Below are 12,178 nucleotides of genomic sequence, written 5' to 3'. Positions count from 1 at the left end.
TGGGCTTTGTCCCGCCCATCGGACGCTCAGCGTCTCTGGGGGTCTATGGGGCAGTGGGCTGGCCTCGGCTGGCCCAGACGCTCAGCTTTTGCATGATGATTGGATGATCTGTCTGAGGCTGAATCCCTTTTTGATTGACAGCAAAATGAGCGAATCAGCGATCCTTTGGTGTAAAGATCCGTGGGAGCATTACATTTTCATTCTGTTCTGAGTTGAACCGGAGATTTTCTTAAACCTCTTAGCGGCATTTTCTTTGTTAAAAATGACTAGTGACAAATCGAGCTTCTATTTCTGTTGGGTTTTTTTGTAGCTGCTTGTGTTTGGAGACTGACTTCTATCACTCTTTCTGACTTCTATTGCAGTTTCTGTCCAGTGGGTGCTGCTGAGCCCCTCCACCATCACAAAACACTCACAGGCGGATACACTTCACATGGGCCAAGGCCGTTTAAGCAGCCTAGCTCTGCTGGCCATTGAGAGGGCACTAGTCAAGTCCCTGGAAAAGACGCCTTGTTGGTACAGGGTCATAGATCATTTTCTTGAAAAGGAACGGAGGGTAGAATTTACGTATAAATAAACCGACACATTTTATGATGTAGGCCGAAATTGAGCTTCCCCTCCTTGAAAGACCAGCATCCGCCACCAGCAACAATAATGTGAAAGAAGTATGTATGTCATTCATCTGCTTTTTTGTTTAACTGAACTCTAAACATGGATTTTCCAAAAACCATAGGTGCTGATATATAGTAAACACACTGAAAAAACACATTGTGAAGTTTTCTTTAGAGCTCTGGACTTTGTAGACATGGGTGTTTGAGATACACTGGTTGTTACAGCTTGATGATATTTTAATTGTTTCTTTATACATATGAATGTCAGATGACTACTTGAAAGCAGCACAGAGCACCTACACATTACTACAAGCCATTCCTCCTCAGGCAGCTGTAATGCGTGACTGTGCCGTCTTGGAGCTCTGCGCTCAGTGCAAAAACACAGCCATGTGCATTTCATTATTTGACTAAAATGAGCATTAGCAAGTCATAATCCTCCAATAAGAGCAGCCGTATTTATCATGTTATTATCATAAGAATATGAAAATGTTGTTGCTTACATTTCAATCTCTGCTGTGTCTGTTCCCCTTTAGGCCTTAGCAGGCTTCTGGTGTTCTGGTGCGTTGTTTATTTATTTATTTTTTTGCTTATATTCCACTGACCTGCAGATGTCGCTTTTGGTTACATATGTCTTGATCTGGCTATTATAAGCACTATCTGGCTCTCCTTCCACCCCAAAATAGGTGAAATGCGGGGGGCGCATTAGGTCTCTCTTTGGTGCATCTGTTATGACAACATTTTCACCCCAAAACACTATTCTATATTGATGGATCAATTCCTCCTGGAATGAGAAATATGGCCTAATTTTGTTTGGTGCCCTTTTTTTCTTGTCACTTGGCCATTATTTTTAAATAGTTTCAATGAGAGTCTGCAACATTGAATCCTCTGTTGTTGCAGACCCGATTGAACTGAGGCTGGCTGCTGAGATGGGTAAATGCTGTAACGTATTAATATTCTCTATTTCAACTTCAGAGCCATAGGGAGAACACTCTGGAAGATAGGCTCGACATTGGAAAGTGTCTGGTAGCACCATGTATTTTTCTGGTAGGTATGCAACGTGATGATCATATTTCTGAATACGAATGATCATTCTTTGCAGTCTTTTGGGGGCACTCTAGTTGTTTCCTCACTCTGTTCTCTAAAGGTTTGTGGTCACTCTGTACAGGTAAGCATCCATCAGTATACTGAAACTAAAAACCACTGCTAAGAATTCTTTCACTATTTGGGTATAGCCCTTTTCAGTTTGTGTGAGTGCTCTGCCTGTGAATGCTATGGGCTTATGCTTCTGAGGCATCACACCGCACAGTCAGTTCTTCAGCTGGACTTCAGCACCAGTGTGTTCATAATAATCTCTTTCAGTTTGAGAAATGCCTGGTTGAGCTGGTCTGTTCACTTTCACTCACAGCCTTTGTTTGTCAGCTGCCTGACAGTGGTCAGAGAGGTGTGGACAAAATTTGGCCAGACAAAACAGCCTCTGAACTGCTTTGCCATCGGTCAGTTTTGGCATTTGTTCAGTAGCATGCACCTTTTCTGGATCTACTCTTAGATTATCAGCTGATGTTCTTTTGCCTACATCTAGTCAGAAACAGTCTAACCTTTTCATCATGATCTTTCTGTGCCATGTCTTGTGTTTCACCTTGCCCTGTGATCAGCACATAGTCTGCAATGATGTACAGACCCGACAGATCCTCCAGCACCTGTGTGAGCTTACGCTAAAAGACCCCTGGTGCTGGACTGACTCCCATGGGAAGCCTCAACCATCAATATTGTCCAAATGGTGTAGCAAAGGTAGTCAGGTAGCTTGATTCTTTAATTTGACATGCCAGAACCCACTTTTGACATTGCATACTGTAAACACTTTAGCTTTAGACAGATCAGGAAGAATGTCCTCAATGATCTGGAATGGGAAGTGACTGCACTTCAGTGCCATATTCAAGGGTCTTGGATCAATACTCCCCGGTCTGTTTTTGGGCAACAACCATTTGTGCTGCATTCTACTGGTGCGATTATTCTTCTGAGCTGTAGGTTTGGCTTTCAGTGGTTTCAGCCCATGAACCCATGAACATGTCAGCATACTCCTGCTTTTATCTGGACTATTGTCCACTGATCCATTTTTGGCTGTCTCTGGTACTGCTATGACTATGCCGTCAATTGCCATAATATACTTGTAGTGCACTTTTATCAACTGCATGCCCTCACTAGCTATTTTCCTGATTAGGGGCACCATACTGCATTTTCAGTTTGCATCTCCACAGAGGTTTAAATTAGCTTTTGTTGTACATTACTAGTACTCTCTTTGTGGTTTCAGTCTTTGTGCACATGTTTCTCTTTTCCTTCCCTTTTGGCATCTGACTGGCTTTACATTTAGCTGCAAAATGATTCTCTCTACCACACTTTTTGCACTTCTTATTGCATGTCGGACATTTCTGTTTGCTTTTCTCATGCAATTTGCCACAAAACCTGCAGTCCACTGACTCCACCATCTGTCTGTGGAGCACTGGTCTTTTCACTGTGTGTACCTCCTCCATATTGGGTCCAAAGATGGTTTTAGCATTCTCCAGTGACAGCACAGCAGCTCTGCACAGCTGAACGCAAGCATCGAGTGTTATGTTCTTCTTGTGGAGCACACATTGGAGACATTGGACATTGGAGACTTTCTTTGCCTTCTGGGGTTGGCATGTCAACAATTGCTTTGATCTTGGCATCATCTGCTCTCTGACCAGCTGCTGTGATGACATGCCCCATATATTTCACTGTGTCAAATTTAAACTGAATTTTGTCTCTGTTGAACTTCATATTTGCCATTTTTGCTCTCTCCATTACCATTAGGATTACATTGTGCCCATGCTCTGATGATGCTGCAATTATCATGTCATCAATAATGATGTGTACATCTGGCATGTCACTGAAGGTCTCTCAGTTCTTTTTCTGAAATACTTAGCTGGAAGACTTGATCCCAAACAGAGGCCTGAGGAAGTGCAGAGCTTTGACGAAGGCTCATCTGCCAGTATATATCCTTTTCATCTAGGATGGAGAAGATGGACTTTCCAGCTAATTTGCTGAGCACATCTTCAGGAGTAGGAATGGAGTAGTGCTGGCGTTTTACTGCTGATTCAGGTTGCATGGGCCAAAGCACATCCTAAGAGTACCATTTTTCTTCTTGGTAGTGACAAGACTATAACCCATTCAGTTGCTTCACTGACAGGTGTTATCAATTTTCTTTCTTGTAATAATTTCAGTGTCTTTTCTAATGGGTCCATATTAGAGAGGGGCATGTTTCTGCATGCACAAATCACTGGTGTGACCTTTGGGTCAATGTATATGGGATGGACCACATAGACTGAGGACTATGCAGAGGACTTCATCTAGTCCTGGGAAGATTTCTGCATATCTCCGTAGTAGCTCCTCTTTGGTAGCTTGAAGTGGTCCTGTCTGTAGGGACTTGGCTTTGAGTACTTCAGTCCTCTTCAACAAATGAAGCTCCTCACATGCATCTACACCCAGAATTGGTTTGTCTGCATGTCTGGTTACATGAAAGTCATGTATAGCTATGCATTTGGTCATTCTGCATTCTAAGACACAAAACCATTTACAAGCAGGCGGGTATAACCAAAAGCAATCAACAGTCTCTGTGGGCCGCAACTGAACTGGACCTGCTAACTGCTGATAAAATGCATGGGAAGCATGTTTGCATCAGCTCCTGTGTCAAGTTTAAAGGTTTTCCGTAAAGGTTTTCTGATTGTGCAAACAAAAAGTGAATTATAATGATATATTATAATGATAAGGGCAGCATGGTGGCGCAGAAGGTAGTGTCGCAGTCACACAGCTCCAGGGGCCTGGAGGTTGTGGGTTCGATTCCCACTCCGGGTGACTGTCTGTGAGGAGTTGGTGTGTTCTCCCCGTGTCCACGTGGGTTTCCTCCGGGTGCTCCGGTTTCCTCCCACAGTCTAAAAACACACGTTGCAGGTGGATTGACGACTCGAAAGTGTCCGTAGGTGTGAGTGAATGTGTGTGTGTCTGTGTTGCCCTGTGAAGGACTGGCGTCCCCTCCAGGGTGTATTCCCGCCTTGCGCCCGATGATTCCAGGTAGGCTCTGGACCCCCCACGACCCTAAATTGGATAAGCGGTTACAGATAATGGATGGATGGATGGATTATAATGATAAACTTTGACTTTAATCATGAATCACTAGCATCTTCATATATTAGTTATTTGCTAGATATGTGTGTTATTTGGCTAAGAATTTTGCAAAACATGGTTTTGTCTGCATGATATTACTTTGAGTTAGCATAGAATCTTTTATATTGCATCTTAATTCACCTCTCTCATATGTAGTCAGCTAACTCTAGGCTATCTGGAAACAACTATGCTCATGTGGGAGACTCATGAGTAATAAGATTGTGTAAGCAATACAGTTTGATAAGAATTGCAAAAGCATGATTCAGAAATCATTCAACAGAAATGGATACTCATTCAAGAGAAAGATTCCAGGATTCATTCTCCTAAAGTCTTTCTCTTGTCAAATGTTGTAAATTATATGTGATGTCACTACTTAAGGGAAGTTCTAGTCTAAAAAAACATCCAATCAGAATTAGAACAAGGCAAGAGAGGTTTCAACTCAATCCCTGTGGACCTATCAGGCCTTCAAGGCATGGGTCCTATGGCCCGGTTTTAAACTATTGGTGCTGAAACATTTTAGGCAGTCAGTCTTAGTCAGCCATGAAGTCTTAGTCATAAAGAAAAGCATTCATGCAGTCTTTGAAGTAGTTCAGTCAGTTTTTGCAGCCAGTTCTTAGTTAGATATAGCTCTTGGAATGTAGATAAAGAGAGATGAAAAGAGTGAAAGGCAGAAATGGAATGAAGGAGAAATGGAAATTCAAGCAAGGGTGAATTTGCTTCCAGTCAGGAAGTTCAGCTAAGAGAGCCAGAAAGTCCAGCAGAAGTTTTATTTCTATAAGCAATATTAAAAAGCTCAGATCTCTGAACCATGAAAGCGACGGAACAAGAGCTTCAAACCCAACCTGCTGCCAAAGAGATATGTGCATGGGCCTTGGCTCGCCTAAGAAAATAGGTCAGTGATGGAGAAGGACCCCTTCTCCATCAGAATTGTCACCTGCTAAGGATGTGTCTCTGAGCAAAACCCAGGGAATGAAGAGGAACGGCAGATGGCTCCTTCAATGTTGCTACAAGGTTGTGTCTGCGAGAAGCTCCAGAAAGCCCGGCATCTTCCACTATATTATTTGTTTGTCACCCAACATGATGGCCTCCTTGTCTAAGCTGAAATTGGACAGGTACAAACACTACAAACATGGTGGCTCCCAACCGTGGGGCTTAACAAAATGAATTAACTAATTAGTTAATAATTAAATATAACTGACTTTTCTACAAAATACAACTCTTTACTTAGTAGCTTAAGAGCACATAAAAAGCACAGTGAGAAGCAATCAATCACACAACCTACTGATCATGAGTCAAACCTAATCAAGCACAGAGTGCTCGCTAGTATACACCACAAATCCAGGAAATCTGTCAGTGTAGGACAATATTTTTGAAGCAGGTGACCTTTGAGCCACAAGATGGCGTGTCATTATAAACTCCTACCAAATGAGCTTGGGAGCATTTTGGATAACCCTTGTAACATAGCACAGTACAGCACAGCATCAAAAAATTTAACTTAAGACTCCACACATCAATTTGATTTGGAAACATTCTCTGAGCCTAACTGTCCCAAACACAGAAGAAACACATGCTACAGTCAAAGTAGTCAATTTTTTCGGCTTGTTTTCATTAAAAAAAGTATGTCTGTCACGCCCTTGTCCTGTCATGTCTGTTTTCCCCGCCATGTGCTCTCTCAGCACATGGCTCTGTTTGTTATTGTCCATGTCTCCGCCCATGTCCTGCCTTGGTTCCGCCTACTTGTCCATCCTCCTCGTTATCTGTCTCAGGTGTGTCTCGTCTGTGTTATGTATTTAAGTTCCCTTGTCTCACTTCTTGTTTGTCGGTCATTCATTTCATTCCTCTAGTCATGTTCATCTTCCAATGTTGCTGTGTCATGTTACCCAGTCCGGTCTGTCTGTCTCAGTTGTTTCCTTTGTCATGTTATTAAGTCTGTCTGTCTTGATTGTTCTAGCCCTCTGTGTTTAGTTTCTGATTTAGCACTGTGTTTATGTTTAGCTTTAGCTATCTGTGTTTATTTAGCTTTCTAGGTCTTAGTGAAGTATCTCTGTCTAGGTATCTGTCAAATATCTCTGTCTAGGTCTTTAGTCTGTCTTTCCCATTTGCTATAGTTCTCCGTTTTAGGTTTAGTCTGTCCAGCTCTTTGTATTTTAGTTTAGTCTGCTTAGCTCCCTTTGTCTGTCTCTGTTAGCTCCCTGTGTGTTGCTTTTCTGTTAAAGTCTCTTTGTTTTGTTATAGTCTTTTCTTAATAAAGTATCTGGTTTTTTTTGCGTGTGCGTCCGCCTCCATCAGTCCGCCCTCCACGATTCCTGACAGAATGACCGACCAACTAAAGGACGCAGCTAACACGGCCATGTCACCGGATAAAGCCGGTGAAAGAAATAGCAGAGGAATTACTGGCCATAAGGGTGGGTGATCAACCTGCTATTTTGCAATCCTTCCTGCGGAATTTGAAGTAGGTCCCAACTGTAAGGGGTTTATACTGCAGTATAATTTGTTAAAAATTATTTTGAATATTTGACCTGTCTTACTCCTCCTGAATTTATCCAGGTCATGTTTGTTAAATCTCTCCTTAGAGGAGAGGCGTTACGGTGGGCAGGAAATTAATTAAGCAAAAGGCCCAGGATCTTACCATAGAGACATTTATAGAGCTCTTCAACGAAAGATTCTCCCGTTCTGCTCCCGAGGATTACCCCCTCAGGTCCAGGGAAATTTTTTGGGGGGGTTGAGGGTAGGGGCTGTTAGGCTCAAACTGCTGGACATGGGAGGTGAGGCTAACAGGGGTGCATCTCTGGGGGAACTATGGTTGAAGAAGTCCCTCAAGAGTGCACCCATCAGTCCCCCTAAACCCGCAATAACTCCAGCACAAGCCCCTGCCTCTGTGGACGTCTCCGCTCCTGTTCCTGAGATGGCGGCGAACCCTGCCGCTCCTGTCCCTGAGAGGGCGGCTTCCACAGCTGCTCCTGTCCCTGCGAAGACGGCTTCCACAGCCGCTCCTGTCCCTGCGAAGGCGGCTTCCACAGCCGCTCCTGTCTCTGTGATGGCGGACACCCAGGCCGCTCCTGTGCCTGTGAAGGCGGTCACCCAGGCTGCTCCTGTGCCTGTGAAGGCGGTCACCCAGGCAGCTCCTGTCCCTGTGAAGGCGGCTTTTTCAGCCGCTCCTGCTTCAGAGAAGGCGGCGTCTGCCGCACCTGCTCCAGAGAAGGCGGCGTCTGCCGCACCTGCTCCAGAGAAGGCGGCGTCTGCCGCACCTGCTCCAGAGAAGGCGGCATCCTCCGCCGCTCCTGTCCCTGTGAAGGCGACCACCCAGGCCTCTCCTGTCCCTGTGAAGGCGACCACCCAGGCCTCTCCTGTCCCTGTGAAGGCGACCACCCAGGCCTCTCCTGTCCCTGTGAAGGCGACCACCCAGGCCTCTCCTGTCCCTGTGAAGGCGACCACCCAGGCCTCTCCTGTCCCTGTGAAGGCAGTCACCAAGGCCGCTGCTGTCCCTGAGAAGGTGGCGTCCCCCGCTGCGTCTGCTCCTTCGAAGGCGGCGTCCCCCACCGCTTCTGCACCCGTTACTGTGGCCCCGGCCGCTTCAGTTCATGTCCGTAGGTCGGCCCCAAGGGCTTTGGGGCCGATCCCCAGAGTTGTGCCCAAACTGGCTTCTCGGACATCCCCACAGACTTTGGCCAGTCCTGGGCACCCCCCTGTTTTGGTTCCCCTGTCTTTGCCTGTCCTGGTTCCTGTCTCTATCCTAGTCCCTGTACCTGTGTCTGCCTTTGTCTCTGTTCCCATCCCTGTCACTGTGTTTGTGTCTGTTCCCGTAAATGTCCTGGTTCCTGTTCCCCTGTCGAGTCCCTGTTTCAGTCCAGTGTCTTGTCTCCTGTCTCGTTACCTGTCTCTCCTCCAGTCCAGTCCCAGCACCCAGCCTCAGTCCAGTCACCTGTCCTGTTTCAAGTCCAGTCCCAGTACCCAGTCCTGTCACCTGTTCTGTCTCCATTCCAGTCCCCAGTCTTTAATCATGTCCAGTCCCTGTATCCACCCAGTGTCCAGTCTAATGTTCAGTCACCTGTCTTGTCCCCCTTCCGGTCCACTGTCCTGTCCCCTGTTCTGTCACCTTCTCCTGTCCAGCCTTCTGTCTCTAGTCCCGTTCTGTCCCCAGTCTTGTCTCCATTGTCTACGCCTGTCCAGTCTCGATCCCCGTCCAGTATCCAGCCCAATGTCCAACACCCTGTCCTGTCACATGCACCTGTCCAATCTTGCTCACCTTTGTATTTTACAAGTATTGGCCAGAGCAGAATTTACCTTTTTTTGAGGAGCTGAAACTAATAGCACCACCTCAAATTACTTCATCCTCAGTGCACTGCATACAATGTTAAACATGAAATGGCAAAACCTGCACCAAAAAAGTGCGCAATACATCTGACATAAAGCTATTAGATAACTTATTGTTTAATATTCCGTGATTGTTTATTGGAATATTTTTTCATTTTTAAGTATTGCCCAAGGTAGAGTGTAGGTGGTATTTGAGATGGAGCTGAGAGTCTCTACCCACACAGCAGACTGAACGAGCTGGAAAACGTAGAAAGCTAGATAACAAAGTAAAGACTCTCTCACTACATTTTCTTTTTTTTTTCTTTTTTTTAATATTTTATATACTATTCCTTTTATATACTTTTATATACTTTTATATACTATTCCTCCAACAGCCAAAAAATTGTCCATTTTCCTACAGCTTTCTGCATCATGTTGTAGATGTTTTGATTTACTCCATTGTGTTGGCGAGTGTGTGTGTGTTTTGTTTGTTTGTTTTTTACAGTTTGTGGTTATTGTGACTACGATTATGCTAGGGCAGGCAGCAAGCCCACCAATTACCTTGCACTGAGAATACTGTGGTCCAATACACAACTTAATATTAAAATACGTGAATCAAATTCCATTCTTAGGTCTTTCAGTGACCCACACATAGAGTGGCCCACTGGGCAAATGGCTGATAGTCCAGATTGCCAGTCTATCCCCGGTAGGGCCAGCTTCGTCCTCATTGCTAGTGACATCACACTCCCTGCAATGTGACTATCGTGAATGACAATGCAAAAACAAAATATTGTGCAGCCCTAATCTGCCAGACATGGTGGAGACAGGGTTTTGGCATGAAAGCCAATGGAAGTGTATCTGAGATATTAATTCATGGTGTTGTTGCTGATATAAGTAGTTGGGTGTATTAGAATTATATTTAGAATCACTTATTTGGCCACTGTGCTTACACACAGAAGAATGTGTTCTCAGCATTTATCCCAATCCATGCAGTGAAACACACATTTAAACAGACACTAGGGGGCAGTTAGCACACAAGCAGTGGGCAGCCCTAGCCACGGCACTGTGGGTTAGGTGCTTTGCTCAAGTGCACTTCTGTCATGACCTGCTAGCTCTGGGGATCAAACCAGTAACATTCCGGTTACAAGCCCAGTGCCCTAACCACCAGGCCATGGCTGCCCCCAGTATTGTGAATTGTATCCGCTTGTTAAGTTGTAACGTATTGACCTTGTGAAACGTCACATCCAGGTCCAAACCACTGCTCAGTAAGGCCAACTTAGTGATTTTTTTATCCCAACTGTTGACATTTACATTTACATTTATACATTTGGCAGACGCTTTTATCCAAAGCGACTTACAAAAGAGGATCTAACATTCGAACTACAGCACAAATTATACAAAATACCTTACATTAAGTGCAATATGCCAGGAAGTAATAAGTGCATTAAAGAAAGACATTCAGTGCAAAAGATACTTCAGAAGAGCTGGGTTTTCAAAGATTTCTTGAATGCATAGAGGGTTCCTGTTGCTCTGATAGTGCTTGGAAGCTCGTTCCACCAGCGTGGTACCAGAGATGAGAATAGCCTCAACTGACCTGTTAGTTGGCGCTCCTTTGAGGAACGGAGAGGGCGGGCGCTAATGTATGGTTTTAAGAGTCTATTGAGGTAGATGGGAGCAGAACCAGTGAATACTCTGAAGGCCATCATTAGTGATTTAAATTTGATGTGAGCAGCTAAGGGTAGCCAATGCAGCTCAACTTATAGGGACGTTTGGCTGGTTGAAGACCAGGCATGCTGCAGCATTCTGGATCATCTGTAGCGGTCTCACAGCACAGGCCGGAAGACCTGTCAGGAGGGCGTTGCAATAGTCTAGACAGGAGATTACTAATGTCTGAACAAGGAGCTGTGTTGTATGTTCAGTTAGGTATGGCCTAATCTTCCTTATGTTGAATAGGGAGAAGCGGCACAATCGAGCTACAGTGGTAACGTGATCTGCGAAGTTCAGCTGGTCATCAACCATGACACCTAGGTTTCTTACAACCTTGGTGGGAGCCACTGATAGGGACTCTAGCTTGATGCTGATGTTGTGGAGAATAGCTTGCTTGGCTGGGAGGACCAATAGTTCAGTTTTGGATAAATTCAATTGGAGGTGATGTTCCTTCATCCATGTAGATATGTCAGAGAGACAGTCAGAGATTCGAGTTGCCACTGAAGTGTCTCCTGGAGGAAAGGATAAATAGAGCTGTGTGTCATCTGCATAGCAGTGATAAGAGAAGTCGTGCGAATGTATGATTGGGCCTAGAAAGGTGGTGTACAAGGCAAAGAGGAGGGGTCCCAGAACTGAGCCTTGGGGCACACCTGTGGTGAGGTGGTGTCGCGCTGATGTTTGTCCAAGCCATGACACATTGAAGGATCGTCCAGTGAGTTAAGACTCAAACCATTGAGTCTTGAACCAATTATCTATGATAATTTAAAAAATGAGAATGGAGGGAAAGAAAAAAAAACTGAAACTATCTGTGAAATTTCTTGAGATTTTATTCTCAACTTAAATATCTCAAGATATTGCCACCCAACATTATTATATATTATTATACATTACATCAGGGCACCATTTGAAAACAAAAAACAAAAAATTGAAGACTGAATAGGAGGAATGATTACACAAATATATTCAAGGTATTGATTTTTATTAAAGTGCAGCTACAGCTTTCAGAACAGCTTCATGGAGCTAGATGCATCTAAGTGTGTTGTGCCCACTCTAGATTCTAGATGACAGCAAAACCTAGACCATTTCAGTCCCCAGTGTTTTTGGAGTGGCATGGAAATTGAAGCACATTTCCAGTGGCACTCTGGTATAAAGATGTCAGTTGGCAGGTACTTAAACAGCGTGTTTGTATTTAAGATCAAGTTCAAAATAAAGTGCTATATGACAGTCAGTTTCCATTGGAATATAGCAAATCAAATTCCAGCACCAGTACTGTGCTAGGTTTGGGGAGATAATAGTGTATGACATCTACAGGCCAGTATGGGCAATAGGTTTGGGGAGATAATAGTGTATGACATCTACAGGCCAGTATGGGTAATGTGCTTAAATACTGC

The 12,178-nt window shown here is 44.4% G+C and overlaps 1 protein-coding gene across 1 annotated transcript in view; it reads right to left on the bottom strand.

Annotated features, from left to right (window-relative positions):
* The window catches only part of LOC136674116 (anoctamin-1-like), a 307,702-nt gene that overhangs the window by 186,147 nt on the left and 109,377 nt on the right, over positions 1-12,178 (bottom strand). The window lies entirely within an intron of this gene.

This window comes from Hoplias malabaricus, chromosome 17, assembly GCF_029633855.1.
Source record: "Hoplias malabaricus isolate fHopMal1 chromosome 17, fHopMal1.hap1, whole genome shotgun sequence".
Taxonomy (NCBI): Eukaryota; Metazoa; Chordata; class Actinopteri; order Characiformes; family Erythrinidae; genus Hoplias; species Hoplias malabaricus.
This window is presented reverse-complemented; position numbering and strand designations above follow the sequence as displayed.